Genomic DNA, 19,894 nt, shown 5'->3' on the forward strand with positions numbered 1-19,894 from the left:
CTCAATAAAACAACTTTATAATTGAAATATCTCTTCAAGGAAAAGTGTGTGGTGGTATGCCCACCATTAGAAACCTCCCTGCATCCACCCACTTCTAATGGTGGGCACACATGAAATGTGCCAACAAATATAAATATTTTCCTCGCCGGCTGTTTTCCACCTTCAACTCCCTGCTCTCTCTGCCCCCACCTCCACCCAGTACCTCACTCACCGCCCACGAGATTGCTAACCACTTCCAAAGCAAGATCGACGCAATTCGCAGGGACATCACCACTGCTCAGACTTCCGCCCCACCTAGCATCCCTCACACGAAAACCCCCTCGACACTCCTCTCCTTCAACCTCACCACTGTCCAGACCTCCACCCCACCCAACATTCCTCACGCTAAAACCCCCTCAACACTCCACTCCTTCGACCCCGTTACCACCCAAGAGGTCACTAAGATCTCTGAAGCTCGCCTTAGCACCTGCCCCCTTGACCCTGTCCCCACACAACTCCTACGATCACCCTCCTCCTCCATCCTACGCTCCCTCACTCACATCTTTAATCTCTTCCTCTCTACTGGCACATTCCCCTCCACTCTGAAGCACGCGCACATCACTCCCATACTTAAAAAACCCTCCCTGGATCCCACTGACCTGAACAACCTTAGACCCATCTCCCTGCTGCCATTTACATCCAAACTCATCGAGCGCTTTGCCTATAATCGCTTAAGCTCCCACCTCACCGACAACAACCTCCTTGATCCTATTAATATATAGTACCCCCTGTGCTATTATACCGTTAAAACGCTAAGCAGCCAGCACTTAAGTGCCACAACCCAGGCACCAAACACAGTCAAAAAATAGAAAACATAAAACAGTGCAGCGCTACAAATTCCTATACAAATGAACATATAATATATGCTAATCCAATATATCTCATCCCTTGTAGGAATATAGTACTGTGGTCACTCCCAGTGACATCTAAAATAGCGTTTGTTACACCACACCATAGGTGTACTGCCTGTGTGGATCCTAATAGGGTGCACCAAGATGGCACCCACGCTGGATATGACGTCACTGCGTGGTCCCTTTAGGCCCCTCCCACTGGCGTATCTATGCGTTACGTCACGATTGGTGCACGTGACTTCCTCAGGATGACCTGAGGAAGTCACATGCACCAATCGTGACGTAACGCGTAGATACGCCAGTGGGAGGGGCCTAAACGGACCGCGCAGTGACGTCATATCCAGCGTGGGTGCCATCTTGGTGCACCCTATTAGGATCCACACAGGCAGTACACCTATGGTGTGGTGTAACAAACGCTGATGAATAGCTGCATAAGTGTGAGTAGACAACTGTAGTGTGGCTTTTAATAAAGTAAACGGTTTTACACTATGTTGGATCTTTTGGCTTTACTGGGGATGCTTATGGAGAGGCACCTGTCCTAGTACCGGGAGGTATTAACTGGACACAAAACCTACCAGAGGAGGAGAGTCCCACCACTACTGCTGAGGAGGATTCCACGGTTTTGGAGGAACATAAAGAGGCACTTTTAGCTCATTGGTCCTGAGGGGCCTGGGCAGGAAGGTGAGGGGGCACCCCTGTCACTGTGGATTCACACTCAGTTTGGAGCACCTGCATGAAGAGTTGTTGTGTTTCACTTATTAGGACACTCAAGGACTTAGTATTTTATATGTCACTGGGAGTGACCACAGTACTATATTCTTACAAGGGATAAGATATATTGGATTAGCATATATTATATGTTCATTTGTATAGGAATTTGTAGCGCTGCACTGTTTTATGTTTTCTATTTTTTAACCTCCTTGATCCCCTACAATCTGGCTTCCGTCCTCTACACTCCACTGAAACCGCCCTACTCAAACTCACCAACGACCTGCTAACCGCTAAAGCCAATGGCCACTACTCAGTGCTACAACTCCTCAACCTCTCCGCGGCTTTCAATATGGTCGACCACCCCCTCGTCCTCAAAAGACTATACTCTTTCGGCCTCAGAGACTCCGCTATCTCCTGGCTCTCTTCCTATCACAACGCTCCTTCAGCGTTACCTATAACGCTGCCACCTCCCCCTCACTCCCCCTCTCTGTTGGGGTCCCCCAAGGTTCTGTCCTCGGGCCCCTTCTCTTCTCCATCTACACCTCCTCCCTTGGTCATCTGATAAACTCCCATGGCTTCCACTACCATCTCTATGCCGATGACACTCAAATCTATCTCTCTACCCCTCGCCTCACCCCTTCAGTCTCCGCCCGAATCACTAGCCTTCTGATCGACATTTCAGATTGGATGTCACTTAACTTCCTCAAATTAAACCTTGCCAAAACCGAGCTCCTAGTTTTCCCCCCAGCCCGTGTCTCTCACATGTGGTACCCCCATACTCGGGAGAAGTAGCAGAATGTATTTTGGGGAGTAATTCCACATATACATATGGCATGTGTGAGCAAGAAACGATTTAAATGACAATTTTGTGTAATTTTTTGTCATTTTCCAAAAACTTGTGGTAAAAAAATAAATTCTTCTATCGATTCAACATGCCTCTCAGCAAATAGTTTGGGGTGTCTACTTTCCAAAAAGGGGTCATTTTGGGGGTTTGGGGCATTTTATGCTTAGCATTAGAAGTTTATGCCACACATCACTCACTCTTCTAACCACCTGAAGACCAAGCCTTTTCTGACACTTTTTGTTCACATTAAAAAAATCAGTATTTTTGCTAGAAAATTAAAGTGAACCCCCAAACATTATATATTTTTTTAGAGCAGACACCCTAGTAAATAAAATGGTGGGTGCTGCAACTTTTTATCTCACATAGTACTTACACAGCGATTTTTCAAACGCAATTGTTTTTTAAAATATACACTTTTTTACATTTTAATGCACAAAAACACAATATATTGGCCAGTTATTTGGTATGATATAAAAGATGATGCTATGCTGAGTAAATAGATAACAAACATGACATGCTTTAAAATTGCGCATGCCCTGTGCAATGGCGACAAATTGCATACATTTTTAATATCTATAGGCAACGCTTTAAAAGCCTTTACAAGCTACCATTTTAAATTTAGAGAGGAGGTCTAGAGCTATAATTACTGCCCTTGATCCAACGTTCGTGGCGATACCTCACCTGCATGGTGCAATCGCTGTTTCCATACTGGCACAGGGTCAACGCTGTCGACCGCAGGTGAGGGTGGGCGAGGTTCCTTTTTTTTTTTCTGATTTAATTATTTTTACACTGTCCCTTTAATTTTTTTTTTTGATCACTGTTAATGCTATCTCAGGGAGGGGGAGGGGGCATTTTCTGCAGCTAATTAGCCACTAGGAATGCTTTTACATGAAAGCCCATCGCCGGCTGAAAAAAATGATACCAGGATGATGCCTGCAGCTGCAGGCATCACCCTGGTATAACCATTCAAAGTCCAGTGGTGTACCAGTACGTCGCTGGTCCTTGTTGGGTGTATATGCTATGTTCTTTTTTTCTTTATGCAGCCTGTGGGCTGAATGAAAAAAAAGAGAAGAAATCTCTGCAAGGAAAAGTGTGTGGTGGTATGCCCACCATTAGAAACCTCCCTGCATCCACCCACTTCTAATGGTGGGCACACATGAAATGTGCCAACAAATATAAAATATATATACCGAAGCATAGGGGCCATCCACCCACTGGCCACCCCAGGCCCCCATGCTTCGGCATATATGCTCTTTTTTTTAACTGCGGATGAAAAATCTCATCCGACAGCACTGCACACACCTACTTATGTCTATTCTGAAAGCAAGACCCTGTTGCTGTCAGAATAAACAGGTCAGTGCTGCAGTTTGACATTCCTGCAAAGAAATCAACAATGGTTAACAATAAAACATTAACTCAATAAAACAACTTTATAATTGAAATATCTCTTCAAGGAAAAGTGTGTGGTGGTATGCCCACCATTAGAAACCTCCCTGCATCCACCCACTTCTAATGGTGGGCACACATGAAATGTGCCAACAAATATAAATATTTTCCTCGCCGGCTGTTTTCCACCTTCAACTCCCTGCTCTCTCTGCCCCCACCTCCACCCAGTACCTCACTCACCGCCCACGAGATTGCTAACCACTTCCAAAGCAAGATCGACGCAATTCGCAGGGACATCACCACTGCTCAGACTTCCGCCCCACCTAGCATCCCTCACACGAAAACCCCCTCGACACTCCTCTCCTTCAACCTCACCACTGTCCAGACCTCCACCCCACCCAACATTCCTCACGCTAAAACCCCCTCAACACTCCACTCCTTCGACCCAGTTACCACCCAAGAGGTCACTAAGATCTCTGAAGCTCGCCTTAGCACCTGCCCCCTTGACCCTGTCCCCACACAACTCCTACGATCACCCTCCTCCTCCATCCTACGCTCCCTCACTCACATCTTTAATCTCTTCCTCTCTACTGGCACATTCCCCTCCACTCTGAAGCACGCGCACATCACTCCCATACTTAAAAAACCCTCCCTGGATCCCACTGACCTGAACAACCTTAGACCCATCTCCCTGCTGCCATTTACATCCAAACTCATCGAGCGCTTTGCCTATAATCGCTTAAGCTCCCACCTCACCGACAACAACCTCCTTGATCCTATTAATATATAGTACCCCCTGTGCTATTATACCGTTAAAACGCTAAGCAGCCAGCACTTAAGTGCCACAACCCAGGCACCAAACACAGTCAAAAAATAGAAAACATAAAACAGTGCAGCGCTACAAATTCCTATACAAATGAACATATAATATATGCTAATCCAATATATCTCATCCCTTGTAGGAATATAGTACTGTGGTCACTCCCAGTGACATCTAAAATAGCGTTTGTTACACCACACCATAGGTGTACTGCCTGTGTGGATCCTAATAGGGTGCACCAAGATGGCACCCACGCTGGATATGACGTCACTGCGTGGTCCCTTTAGGCCCCTCCCACTGGCGTATCTATGCGTTACGTCACGATTGGTGCACGTGACTTCCTCAGGATGACCTGAGGAAGTCACATGCACCAATCGTGACGTAACGCGTAGATACGCCAGTGGGAGGGGCCTAAACGGACCGCGCAGTGACGTCATATCCAGCGTGGGTGCCATCTTGGTGCACCCTATTAGGATCCACACAGGCAGTACACCTATGGTGTGGTGTAACAAACGCTGATGAATAGCTGCATAAGTGTGAGTAGACAACTGTAGTGTGGCTTTTAATAAAGTAAACGGTTTTACACTATGTTGGATCTTTTGGCTTTACTGGGGATGCTTATGGAGAGGCACCTGTCCTAGTACCGGGAGGTATTAACTGGACACAAAACCTACCAGAGGAGGAGAGTCCCACCACTACTGCTGAGGAGGATTCCACGGTTTTGGAGGAACATAAAGAGGCACTTTTAGCTCATTGGTCCTGAGGGGCCTGGGCAGGAAGGTGAGGGGGCACCCCTGTCACTGTGGATTCACACTCAGTTTGGAGCACCTGCATGAAGAGTTGTTGTGTTTCACTTATTAGGACACTCAAGGACTTAGTATTTTATATGTCACTGGGAGTGACCACAGTACTATATTCTTACAAGGGATAAGATATATTGGATTAGCATATATTATATGTTCATTTGTATAGGAATTTGTAGCGCTGCACTGTTTTATGTTTTCTATTTTTTAACCTCCTTGATCCCCTACAATCTGGCTTCCGTCCTCTACACTCCACTGAAACCGCCCTACTCAAACTCACCAACGACCTGCTAACCGCTAAAGCCAATGGCCACTACTCAGTGCTACAACTCCTCAACCTCTCCGCGGCTTTCAATATGGTCGACCACCCCCTCGTCCTCAAAAGACTATACTCTTTCGGCCTCAGAGACTCCGCTATCTCCTGGCTCTCTTCCTATCACAACGCTCCTTCAGCGTTACCTATAACGCTGCCACCTCCCCCTCACTCCCCCTCTCTGTTGGGGTCCCCCAAGGTTCTGTCCTCGGGCCCCTTCTCTTCTCCATCTACACCTCCTCCCTTGGTCATCTGATAAACTCCCATGGCTTCCACTACCATCTCTATGCCGATGACACTCAAATCTATCTCTCTACCCCTCGCCTCACCCCTTCAGTCTCCGCCCGAATCACTAGCCTTCTGATCGACATTTCAGATTGGATGTCACTTAACTTCCTCAAATTAAACCTTGCCAAAACCGAGCTCCTAGTTTTCCCCCCAGCCCGTGTCTCTCACATGTGGTACCCCCATACTCGGGAGAAGTAGCAGAATGTATTTTGGGGAGTAATTCCACATATACATATGGCATGTGTGAGCAAGAAACGATTTAAATGACAATTTTGTGTAATTTTTTGTCATTTTCCAAAAACTTGTGGTAAAAAAATAAATTCTTCTATCGATTCAACATGCCTCTCAGCAAATAGTTTGGGGTGTCTACTTTCCAAAAAGGGGTCATTTTGGGGGTTTGGGGCATTTTATGCTTAGCATTAGAAGTTTATGCCACACATCACTCACTCTTCTAACCACCTGAAGACCAAGCCTTTTCTGACACTTTTTGTTCACATTAAAAAAATCAGTATTTTTGCTAGAAAATTAAAGTGAACCCCCAAACATTATATATTTTTTTAGAGCAGACACCCTAGTAAATAAAATGGTGGGTGCTGCAACTTTTTATCTCACATAGTACTTACACAGCGATTTTTCAAACGCAATTGTTTTTTAAAATATACACTTTTTTACATTTTAATGCACAAAAACACAATATATTGGCCAGTTATTTGGTATGATATAAAAGATGATGCTATGCTGAGTAAATAGATAACAAACATGACATGCTTTAAAATTGCGCATGCCCTGTGCAATGGCGACAAATTGCATACATTTTTAATATCTATAGGCAACGCTTTAAAAGCCTTTACAAGCTACCATTTTAAATTTAGAGAGGAGGTCTAGAGCTATAATTACTGCCCTTGATCCAACGTTCGTGGCGATACCTCACCTGCATGGTGCAATCGCTGTTTCCATACTGGCACAGGGTCAACGCTGTCGACCGCAGGTGAGGGTGGGCGAGGTTCCTTTTTTTTTTTCTGATTTAATTATTTTTACACTGTCCCTTTAATTTTTTTTTTTGATCACTGTTAATGCTATCTCAGGGAGGGGGAGGGGGGCATTTTCTGCAGCTAATTAGCCACTAGGAATGCTTTTACATGAAAGCCCATCGCCGGCTGAAAAAAATGATACCAGGATGATGCCTGCAGCTGCAGGCATCACCCTGGTATAACCATTCAAAGTCCAGTGGTGTACCAGTACGTCGCTGGTCCTTGTTGGGTGTATATGCTATGTTCTTTTTTTCTTTATGCAGCCTGTGGGCTGAATGAAAAAAAAGAGAAGAAATCTCTGCAAGGAAAAGTGTGTGGTGGTATGCCCACCATTAGAAACCTCCCTGCATCCACCCACTTCTAATGGTGGGCACACATGAAATGTGCCAACAAATATAAAATATATATACCGAAGCATAGGGGCCATCCACCCACTGGCCACCCCAGGCCCCCATGCTTCGGCATATATGCTCTTTTTTTTAACTGCGGATGAAAAATCTCATCCGACAGCACTGCACACACCTACTTATGTCTATTCTGAAAGCAAGACCCTGTTGCTGTCAGAAGAAACAGGTCAGTGCTGCAGTTTGACATTCCTGCAAAGAAATCAACAATGGTTAACAATAAAACATTAACTCAATAAAACAACTTTATAATTGAAATATCTCTTCAAGGAAAAGTGTGTGGTGGTATGCCCACCATTAGAAACCTCCCTGCATCCACCCACTTCTAATGGTGGGCACACATGAAATGTGCCAACAAATATAAATATTTTCCTCGCCGGCTGTTTTCCACCTTCAACTCCCTGCTCTCTCTGCCCCCACCTCCACCCAGTACCTCACTCACCGCCCACGAGATTGCTAACCACTTCCAAAGCAAGATCGACGCAATTCGCAGGGACATCACCACTGCTCAGACTTCCGCCCCACCTAGCATCCCTCACACGAAAACCCCCTCGACACTCCTCTCCTTCAACCTCACCACTGTCCAGACCTCCACCCCACCCAACATTCCTCACGCTAAAACCCCCTCAACACTCCACTCCTTCGACCCCGTTACCACCCAAGAGGTCACTAAGATCTCTGAAGCTCGCCTTAGCACCTGCCCCCTTGACCCTGTCCCCACACAACTCCTACGATCACCCTCCTCCTCCATCCTACGCTCCCTCACTCACATCTTTAATCTCTTCCTCTCTACTGGCACATTCCCCTCCACTCTGAAGCACGCGCACATCACTCCCATACTTAAAAAACCCTCCCTGGATCCCACTGACCTGAACAACCTTAGACCCATCTCCCTGCTGCCATTTACATCCAAACTCATCGAGCGCTTTGCCTATAATCGCTTAAGCTCCCACCTCACCGACAACAACCTCCTTGATCCTATTAATATATAGTACCCCCTGTGCTATTATACCGTTAAAACGCTAAGCAGCCAGCACTTAAGTGCCACAACCCAGGCACCAAACACAGTCAAAAAATAGAAAACATAAAACAGTGCAGCGCTACAAATTCCTATACAAATGAACATATAATATATGCTAATCCAATATATCTCATCCCTTGTAGGAATATAGTACTGTGGTCACTCCCAGTGACATCTAAAATAGCGTTTGTTACACCACACCATAGGTGTACTGCCTGTGTGGATCCTAATAGGGTGCACCAAGATGGCACCCACGCTGGATATGACGTCACTGCGCGGTCCCTTTAGGCCCCTCCCACTGGCGTATCTATGCGTTACGTCACGATTGGTGCACGTGACTTCCTCAGGATGACCTGAGGAAGTCACATGCACCAATCGTGACGTAACGCGTAGATACGCCAGTGGGAGGGGCCTAAACGGACCGCGCAGTGACGTCATATCCAGCGTGGGTGCCATCTTGGTGCACCCTATTAGGATCCACACAGGCAGTACACCTATGGTGTGGTGTAACAAACGCTGATGAATAGCTGCATAAGTGTGAGTAGACAACTGTAGTGTGGCTTTTAATAAAGTAAACGGTTTTACACTATGTTGGATCTTTTGGCTTTACTGGGGATGCTTATGGAGAGGCACCTGTCCTAGTACCGGGAGGTATTAACTGGACACAAAACCTACCAGAGGAGGAGAGTCCCACCACTACTGCTGAGGAGGATTCCACGGTTTTGGAGGAACATAAAGAGGCACTTTTAGCTCATTGGTCCTGAGGGGCCTGGGCAGGAAGGTGAGGGGGCACCCCTGTCACTGTGGATTCACACTCAGTTTGGAGCACCTGCATGAAGAGTTGTTGTGTTTCACTTATTAGGACACTCAAGGACTTAGTATTTTATATGTCACTGGGAGTGACCACAGTACTATATTCTTACAAGGGATAAGATATATTGGATTAGCATATATTATATGTTCATTTGTATAGGAATTTGTAGCGCTGCACTGTTTTATGTTTTCTATTTTTTAACCTCCTTGATCCCCTACAATCTGGCTTCCGTCCTCTACACTCCACTGAAACCGCCCTACTCAAACTCACCAACGACCTGCTAACCGCTAAAGCCAATGGCCACTACTCAGTGCTACAACTCCTCAACCTCTCCGCGGCTTTCAATATGGTCGACCACCCCCTCGTCCTCAAAAGACTATACTCTTTCGGCCTCAGAGACTCCGCTATCTCCTGGCTCTCTTCCTATCACAACGCTCCTTCAGCGTTACCTATAACGCTGCCACCTCCCCCTCACTCCCCCTCTCTGTTGGGGTCCCCCAAGGTTCTGTCCTCGGGCCCCTTCTCTTCTCCATCTACACCTCCTCCCTTGGTCACCTGATAAACTCCCATGGCTTCCACTACCATCTCTATGCCGATGACACTCAAATCTATCTCTCTACCCCTCGCCTCATCCCTTCAGTCTCCGCCCGAATCACTAGCCTTCTGAACGACATTTCAGATTGGATGTCACTTCACTTCCTCAAAGTAAACCTTGCCAAAACCGAGCTCCTAGTTTTCCCCCCAGCCCGCGCCCCCCCCCCCCGACCTCTCCATCACGACCAACAACACCACCATCAGCCCCACCCCGCAAGCCAGAGTACTTGGTGTCATTCTAGACTCCAATCTGTCTTTCCAGCCCCAGATCCAATCGCTGACAAATTCATGCAGACTCCACCTCCACAACATCTCCAAAATACGCACATTCCTAACTCCAGAAACTACAAAGCAACGCGTTCACTCCCTTATCATATAACGACTTGACTACTGTAACTCCCTCCTTGTCGGCTTACCCCAACACAGGCTAACCCTGCTTCAGTCTACTCTGAATTCTGCGGCCAGACTCATCCACCTTACTAACTGCTCCGTATCTGCCACCCCCCTCTGCCAATCCCTCAACTGGCTTCCGATTGCCCAACGCATAACACTCAAAATACTAACACTGATGTACAAAGCTGTTCATAACACTGCCCCAAACTACATCACCGACCTGATATCCATCTACCACCCAAATCGCACTCTCCGCTCCTCACAAGACCTCCTACTCTCTAGTTCCCTGGTCTCCTCCTCCCATGCCCGCCTCCAGGGCTTCTCCCATCCTCTGGAACTCACTACCCCAATCCATCAGACTGTCACCTACCCTCCTCACCTTTAGGCGCACCCTGAAAACCCATCTCTTCAGAGAAGCCTACCCCGCCCTCACCTAACTGCTGATCTCCTCCGCTCCCCCCACCACTCCATCCCCCACTGCTATTTCCTCCTGTACCACTCTCCCCTCCCTCCTAGATTGTAAGCTCCAAGGAGCAGGGCCCTCGAACCCCTCATGTATTTTATTGTATTGTTACTGTATTGTCTCATGTATTGTCTCCCATTGTAATGTACAGCGCTGAGCAAACTGTTGGCGCTATATAAATACAGTATAATAATAATATTTAGACTACTACAATAAAGAACATATTTTAAAATATATAATACTAATAATAATATTCAACAACTATATTTTTTTTTGTTTTTTTTTTGTTTTTTTTTTTAATTTTTTTGTTTTTTTGGTTTTTTTTTTAAAGCATTAAATACTATAACTTCTACAAGACAGGAAAACTCTTAAAATATATAATACAATAAATACATCTAAGCTGATAATATTAATAATAGATCTCTATAATACCATTCTCCTCATCGATCACGTAGTCGATTCCATTGTCATCTAGAAACTCTCTCATACGGTTGAAATCCTGGTTCCCTCGCACGATAGGAATGTTCGCCCGGCACATGGGACAGGTAGCACTCTGTTCAACCCATTGTTGGAGGCAGCGGTTGTGGAATTGGTGATCGCAGGGTAGGGTAGTATTGGCGTCTCCATCTTCACAATCTGCTAAACAAATGGTACAGATTACCTGCTCCTCGCCGCGAGGCTCCATGGCCGGTGCTCCCTGTGGCTCCATGGCTGGTGCACCCTGTGGCTCCATGGCTGGTGCACCCTGTGGCTCCATGGCTGGTGCACCCTGTGGCTCCATGGCCAGAGCTCCCTGTGGCTCCATGGCCAGAGCTCCCTGTGGCTCCATGGCCAGAGCTCCCTGTGGCTCCATGGCCGGTGCTCCCTGTGGCTCTGGGTGGTGCTCAGCAGCCCTGTTGCGGTCTCTTGGAGATCGGCTTCGGCTGATGGCGGCGTCCTCCCTTCTCTGCCGATGTTGCGCTCTGGACCTCGTCCGATGAGCTATGGGAGACTCTCCGCCCTCCTGACGTGATAGCCTTCCACGAGATGGACGTCGTGAAGATCTCGGCATCCTGGTAGTAATTGATGCCGGAGTACCTGAAAACAGCTTAAATATATCTAATATTAAGTAGAAAAGGTACAATTTCTGGGGAAATTGTGTTCTTGCCTGCAGCAGTAGTCTACAAGTGCAGTGGGCGGAGTAGCATTTGTCACTCTGCTGGCTGCTCACACACCTGGGTTCCTATGGCAACTCACTCTACAGCAAGGGCAGAGGAGTGGGCGGAGCCTCTGTTGACACAGCTGGGTTGCTATGGCAACTCACTCTGAGAGGCATTTTTATATACACACTGCTCCAACTTGCCAACTTCACTGGCGATTGCCATCTTCAAACACTTGTAGTTTTAAAAGTATAAATGCTACCGTGAAAAGGTTTATATTGTTAGAATCACAAGAACCAGACCTAAATTTTGATGTATAGTATGTGTCTGAAATATTAAAAATGAATGCACAGTCGCAGTTTAAAAATGTCCCTTAAAATTTCAGGTGACTGTGAGTGAAGTTTCAATGAAAGTCAATGGGAGGGGTGAGTTGCAAACAAATGGTCATATTGTGAAAACTATCAGAACTATGGCTTAGCCGTGAACATTTTTAGTGACAGCAGGGTTAGCTGAACGTTTTGATATAAGATATGTGTAGGTGGGCTTGAAAATGACATAGTGATGGCAGTTTACAAATCATGTTCTGATTTTTCCTTCCACACTGTAGCTTTGTCATTTCTCACTCTAGTTGCACCATTCATTCCTATGGGAAAATTTCACCACAAAAACCGCGATATTTCGTGAACGATTCGGCGAAACGTTCCACAAAGTGATAGCAATCCGATCGGGAACAATCCGCACGTTTTGATATATTACTTGTCTTTGTAGTGTAAAAACTGTGGGAGGAGTTAGCGTGGCAAATTTGGCTATAAGAATAAGAATATATTTGTGAGATAACAATAAGTGATCTTTGCAAGAACACTGAATTACACAGGATTGGGGCCATTCAATGGTTATTATTGAGTTCTGCCACAAGATGGCATTCTCAGATGTAATACCGCTCCTCGCCATAGATGTCTCCCTTCCCAGTCGGCTCTATACAGAGAAAACGGCGGCCATCTTTAGCTATGTAAAGTCTATGGGAGGCGGAGGAGAGGAGCAGCTGAGAGGGGAACAGGAAAGGAACGGCCGGGGTGGGGATGATGGCCTCCCGGGGGGAGCTGAGCTGAGCAGGTGAGGAGGACAGAGGGCAGGAGAGCTGGGTAGGTGGATGGAGGAGGCCGGGGGGCTTTGTGGAGAAGGCTGGGGGGATTGTCTGTATAAAAAGGCTGATAGGAGGTCATGTCTGGAGAAGGTGGGGGAATAAGAGGCACAGATATAGCTGGGGCTCCCCAACCTGCCCCCCAGCGTCCCCCCCACCTGCCTCCTCAGCATCTCCCCAATTTCCCCCTCAGCGTTATCCCCCCCGCCCCATTCAGCTTTATCCCCCCCACACCCTCAGCTTTATCCCCCCCCAGCTTTATCCCCCCACACCCTCAGCTTTATCCCCCCCCCTCCACACCCTCTGGGTTATCCCCCCCGCACCCACTTAGCTTTATCCCCCCCTCCGCCCACTTAGCGTTCTTCCCCCCTGCCCCCTTAGCGTTTCCCCCCCCCCCCACCTTTTCCCCCAGTTTCCCCCCCCCAGCCCAGTGTTTCCCTCCACCTGCCTCCCCCAGTTTTCCCCCAGAACACTGGGGAGGCAGACTGTGGCTGACCCCCCCCAGGCCTGCACAGGGTACAGCTCACTGAAATCAAAATAAAAGAAAAACAAAACTGTGTGACTGGCCCCCAAGTTGTGGCCAACAATGCCCTGAGTGTCCGAGTTCTCCAGTCCTCCCACTTCTTCCACAAGTCTTTCAGTGCCGCATTCCTGGGCCGTCCTGGTGTCATCCGGCCCTCAGAGTGTAACCAGTCCTCACCCAGGGTGCGTTTTTTTAGGTCATGTGGCAGAAATGTGCTGGTTGTTAAGAAGTGGCCGCCCACCGGCATCCTTCACAGCCAATCAATAGCTGCTAGTTAAAGGATAAGTTCACTTTTTATGAATAAAAGCACTTTTTTTTTTTAATTTTCTGGTGGAAAAAAAATGTGCACTTATTTATTTGTTTCAGGAGCCTGTAAAGCTTTGTACCAGCAATCAGCAGATGGCTGATTGCTGGTACTCAGCAATCACAGAGATCACCAGATGCGCGCTGCTGGGGGCACGCGGGAGGGCGCGTTCTAGGAGGATGTCGTATGACGCCCTCCCAGAACTGGACAACTGCGCTGTAGCCTTTATTCGGCTATAGGCTGGTTGTCAAATGGTTAAGAAGCCAGTACCTGATGACGTCCTTAACAACCAGCTATTCACCAATATGCTTTGCAATGCAACACATTTAACACACACCACAAAACGCACAGCAACCGTGGTATAAACGTGTGAAATATGCATATGTGTTTTTGCCGCAAGTCAGCGTGAAAGTAGCCTAAGTGATGACACAGCCCCTGTGATGTTGCTTGTCACATGGTGTTTCGGGAAGTAAACAGAGGAAGGCTTGTGAGAGTGAGAACCAATACTATAGATCTGTGATCATGTCATTAGAGCAAAGGTGTCTTCACATCGCAGCATTTTAGGATACTGAGAATATTCGTTAGAATGCACACGTGCCAGAGGTGTCCCCAGGAAGGTAAACATCAGTATTGTATTAACCGCTTCCCGTCCACCCTATAGCAGAAGTACTGCTACAAGGCGGCACGGGTGCACAAAATCACGTGTATATACCTGATTTTGCATTTCCAGGTAGGGGGCGCCCATGTGCCCTACCCGCGTCACCATTCGCGGCTGCAGCTATCAGTCACCGGGTCCCAGTCGGTGTTTACTCACCGGCACACGGTGATTGCCGAACATCTCCGACAGTGAAGGGGGGGGGGGGGGGAATGGTTTGTAAACAAAACAGTTCTCTCCCCTGTCAGCTCCTGCCCACTGCTTTGCATGGCTGTGCAGAGCACTAACACACAGCCCCATAGTAACACAGAACACAGGTTAACCCTTTAATTGCCCCACATGTTAACCCCTTCCTCCCAGCTGCCATTAGTACAGTGTCAGTGGTTTTTATTAGCACTGATCACTGTATTGGTGTTCTTAGGGATGTCAGTGAAAACAGGTCAGTTCCACCCAGTGTCAGAATGCCCACTGCAGTCCCGCTATAAGTTACTGATCGCCGTCATTACTAGTAAAAAACAAAAAAAAAAAACCCAGTATATATACCGCCATTTGTAAACACTATAAATTTCACGTAAGCCAATTAATTTACACATATTGGGATTTTTTTATAGCAAAGACATGGAGCAGAACACATTTTGGCTTAAATTTGTGATGAAATGTGATTTTTAAAAAATTTTTACTGGACATGTCTAAATGTCTAATAGCAAAAAGTCAAAAATATTGTTTTTTTTTTTCAAAATCGTCACTTTTTTTTTTTTTATTGTGCAAAAAATAAAAATGCATAGGCAATCAAATACCACCGTATCATTGACCAGCCGTAATGCAAAACAATGGCCTGCTCAGGAAGGGGGTTAAATCCTCTGGAGGGCAAGTGGTTAAAGGTTAATTCACCTTTTGTAACATGTTACCCCCATATTCAGAGTGTAACATGTTATGAAAGCACTGGCCCCCGCTCCCTGCAGATCACCAGCTTTGTCAGCTAGTGAGCGATCTTCTCCCCGATAGCTGTCAAATGTTTAAAAAATGTGGCCGTGCGGGGCTCCATTTGCCTGGTCACATCACTCCTCTGTGAATGAGAAACTACTAGTCCCGACAGACTTAGCGGCTGTCAGTTTGTAGTTCTCAATGAACTACCACGGCACTGTGGAGCACTGGGATAGTTCATTCAGTCTTTCTGTCAGTATATCTGCTTGCTTGTACATCCTGTATGGGGTGAGCAGATGTACTGACAGATCTGCAGGAGACCTGCATGGCATCAGTGATCTGCCTATCGCTGGTGCAATGCTTTCCAGGCTTCGGCAGCAAAAAATAATGCACATTTTTTTACCTGCATATAAAATGTGCATTTTTTTTTTTTTTTTATCAAAAGGTGAACTTACCCGTGAACTAAAGGGCTTTGGAAGGTGAGAATACCGGCAGCAAGTATTATGGAGTATTTTAATTCTTGGGATTAGAAAGCCTTAATGTATAACTAAAGGAAAAACTTTTTTTTTTTTTTTTTGGGGGGTAGAGAGGAGAGGGATTAGAACACCTGTCAGGTTTTTATTGCTGTCTTTGTCCCTGAGAGATCCCCCCTCTCTATGTGTCCTGTTTGCCATTATCATCGAAGGTAAATGTAAAAGAAAATCCCAAATTTTGTGTTGTCCCCAGAAAAGTAATAGAGGGGAAATCTTCCAATGAGGGACCCCAAAGTATTCCCTTAATTTTCAGGGATTTTTTTGACTTCCTGTTTTGGCTATGGGACAGGAAGTGAAGGTAAATCTCCCCAATGGGACACAGATGGCAAAAAATAAAACTGACGGGGGTTATAAATGTCCAAAATGAAAAAGAAATGTTGCCTATAGTTCTACTTTATACCCCTATTAAAACATTGAACTCTTTCTTAGCAGGATCAGTGATGTTCTCGCCTATGCCGTCCCTTCACCCACTTGTCTCCCCCCCCCCCCTTGAGCTGACATCTTAATTGTGGTCACCCAGCTGTGACACCTTTTGGCTTCACAGCTGGGTGCCCACTGCACGAGGTGTACTGCACCTCCCGAATGGTCCGGCAGTCTTCTTGGACCTGTAAAGTGTCCTAGAAGACTGTGGGGGGAAGGAGGAGGGCATGCTAGAACCAGGGACCCGCTCCCCCCCCCCCCAAAAAAAAGTGTAAAATGTGGCAGTGGAGGGGGTAGGAGGCAGACAAACAGAGCTGCCCCTTTTGGTGGAGCTCCCTTTAATATATCTATAAATTATTTTTTTTTAAATGCAAACAGTAACTGAAATTTGATTTATTATCAGCTTCTTGAAGTCAGCAGAGATCAGACTAAGGGGGGGGGGGTGCTGCAGCAGTGCAAGGGACCAGTTGATTGTGCTCATGTGCTGATAGGAGGAGAAGGGGAAGTGACAGAAAGATTCGGCTTTCTGCTTCTCTCTTTACTGTTCAGTCATAGGCTAGGGGAAAGGCAAGACCTGTAAGTGTTAGTTATCTGCAGCAGAGAAAAATGGGGTTCCTGCTCTGACAAACAGTACTGTGCTGTGTGGCAGAGCTGTGTAGATTTCAGGACTGGAGGGATAGAAATATAAGTCCTTTGTCAGATAAGACCTGTATAAATATTTCAGCCATATGTTTGAGGTTAATATTATATAAAGGCTGGTATGTGTGAAATGTATTTATATATTTTGTTGTTTCTTTTTGTGTATTTTTCTCCTGGTTTAAGGTTTCTGCTGGTTTCTCCTTGATCAGTGATGGTCCAGTGAGCTAAGCAGTGTGTGAGATGATTAAGTAAGAAGTTGGGACCATGGGGCAGAAGAAAAAGCCATTTCTCAGGTTACTGGATTACCTGGTGATCATAGGCGCAAGGTAAGCCATGGTTCCTTTTCATGTTTTATCACTAGAGTACTACAGCAGGCATCACTCGGGCAGTTTAGTTCTATAACCAAAACACACATACATTGTCAGCAGCAATCCACTGCCTATCCAGAGCTCCTTTTTATTCTTAGTAATTTCAGATCATACACTAGAAGGATAGATGACATTTTAGCAAAAATCAATATTCCATCTCTCTGTTCTCTCCTTTGTCTTTGGCTCAGAGACAGCAGCGGGAGCCATTGGCCAGTGAGGAGGAAGCCGGGCCAGGCTGTGCTTTGTGAGTCAATAGACACTCAGAGCTGGCTCTGCAGTGAACCTGCACGAGTGCTCCCATAGCCAGTGGCTTGCTATGAGGACACTTGGCAAAGGGGGAGGAGCCAGGGACCCGAGGGGAGCACAGAGCAGGTAAGTATGACATGTTTATTATTTTAAAGAAAATAAAATGGGTTTAGAATCACTTTAAGTTGCTGTTTTGAGACAATTACAGGGGATTGCCATATCTGTTTTCCTTTTGAAAATGTAAAAGTCAACACATTCTTCAATTTAAATCAGCTAAATACATTTTGGATGCTTCAAAACAAAAGTATTGTAACAAAAAAAAAATATTTTGTCTAGTGGTACATAGAAATGAAAATTCTGGTGCCGAAAATGAAAATTCAAAATGCACTTAGCCGAGAACCGAAATGCACAATTTTTAAACATGAATATATATTTTTTTGAAAAAAATACACTTTGATTAGAAAAAAAACAACAATATATACCTCAATTTTTTTGTAAAATATGAAAGAGAATTTTACGGCGAGTAAATAGATGCCCAACATGTCATGCTTTAAAATTGTGCACGCTCTTGGAATGGTGTGAAACTGCGGTACTTAAAAAATCTCCATGGGTGATGCTGTAAAAATTTCTACAGGTTAGCAGTGTAAAGTTACAGAGGAGGTCTAGTGCGATAATTATTGTTCTTGCTCTGATGTTCGTGGCGATACCCTCACACGTGGTTTGAATATTGTTTACATATGTGGACATGGCCTACATATGCGTTCACCACTACGTGGGGTGACAGGGACACTTTCAACTTTTTTTTAATTTATTTATTTTTGTTTTGTTTTTTGCACTGTCCCTTTAAAAAAATTGTTATCACTTTTATTCTTATCACAAGAAATGCATGCATCCCCTGTGATAGAAATAATTAGTGACAGGTCCTCTTTATGGAGAGATATGGGGTCAATAAGACCCAACATCTCTCCTTTACAATGTAAAGAATTGGATCAAAAAAAAACCCATTGATCTAGTGCTTTAAAAAAAAAAAATGTCCGTAACCGGAAGTGACATCGCTCCGGTCCTCCAAGGGCATAGAGATGAGTGGAGGCCATCTTTCCTTCACTCATCTCTATGCCCAGCGCCGGGATCGATGGTTTCTCAGGTGAGGCTGAGAACTCCCGAGTGGCGGCAGCGAGGGGCGGGGTTTTTTTGGCACCCGTATCGGTGCTTTTTTTCATTTCGGCCGACGGCCGAAAGGGGTGTTTTTGGCAGAAACGCTTCGGGCCACTGAAATTTCGGTGCATCCCTAGTTTGGTCCACTACCTGCAATGCTGCTGAGAAGGACCCTTTCTCGCTGTGTGGAGGCAACGGTTGCCTTTCAGAGATCTGATACACCCACTGCTGAGTCAGAGACAGAACTCTCCAATCTGCAAGGTGCATGAGTGTCGCTGATCCCAAAGCTATAGGTCTGTCCTCTGCAGAACAACTGCTGCTTCCACAGAAAGAGCAAGGGTCCTTCACTGCAAAATGCTGTCAGGGGAAAAAAAGCTCAGTTCACGGGAAAGAAAGTACGTAAATTTCATTTGGGTTCAGCGTTGCATGACCACGAAATTGTCAGTTAAAGTAACGCAGCGCTGTAATGCAAAGAATGGGCTGGTAAGGAAGGGGGGGGGTAAATCCTCAGTAGGGCAAGGGGTTAAATATGTGTTAACCTCAACACAGTGTACCATAAATAATCAAATGCAAACTGCTCATATTACAACATTGTGTATACATTCGATAAACATAAAGTAAACCAAAGAATATGTAAGTTAAAAGTTCAAAAAGATAATACGAAGGTGTGAAAAGGGCCAGTGGTTTGGTACTTGTAATAACATGCTCCACTTAACAGTACTGTTGGTGCCCCACATGGACCAACACTCACCCTATGTAGGTGACCAATTATCTCTAGTATGGTCAACAGCACTTGTGGTGTATTCCCCTGTACAATCATCACAGTTTTGTTTATCCGGGTAGTATGCAGCACACCAGATGAATCCACTCATAGAAAGGATTCCCCCTCTATTTTTACTACATTCTCTCGGGCCCTTAGTAATGTGGGGTCCTTCAGTTGTTCAGTGGCAAAATTTTCCCTGTGTACTTCTAAGTCAAACACTAGGGGTTGTAGGCTCCTCCCTAGGCTCTGTTTTCCCTGCTAATACTGGCAAGGGAAACACAGGCTCAATCCTCACCCTCAGAGGATTCC

At 45.9% G+C, this 19,894-nt stretch overlaps 1 long non-coding RNA gene across 4 annotated transcripts in view; it reads left to right on the top strand.

Moving 5' to 3' along the window:
• LOC149435011 (uncharacterized) overlaps positions 1-19,894 on the top strand; it is a 135,474-nt gene that overhangs the window by 87,411 nt on the left and 28,169 nt on the right. For 3 of the 4 annotated variants that reach the window (XR_016308576.1, XR_016308577.1, XR_016308578.1), the window contains one exon: positions 17,237-17,379. This is a non-coding gene — a long non-coding RNA (uncharacterized LOC149435011). Of the gene's footprint in view, positions 1-12,924; positions 13,028-17,236; positions 17,380-19,894 lie in introns of those variants that run through there. The other variant, XR_016308575.1, reaches the window with a different exon arrangement.

This window comes from Staurois parvus, unplaced genomic scaffold (genome assembly GCF_062004578.1).
Source record: "Staurois parvus isolate SC_StPar_1 unplaced genomic scaffold, SC_StPar_1.0 ptg001624c, whole genome shotgun sequence".
NCBI lineage: Eukaryota > Metazoa > Chordata > Amphibia > Anura > Ranidae > Staurois > Staurois parvus.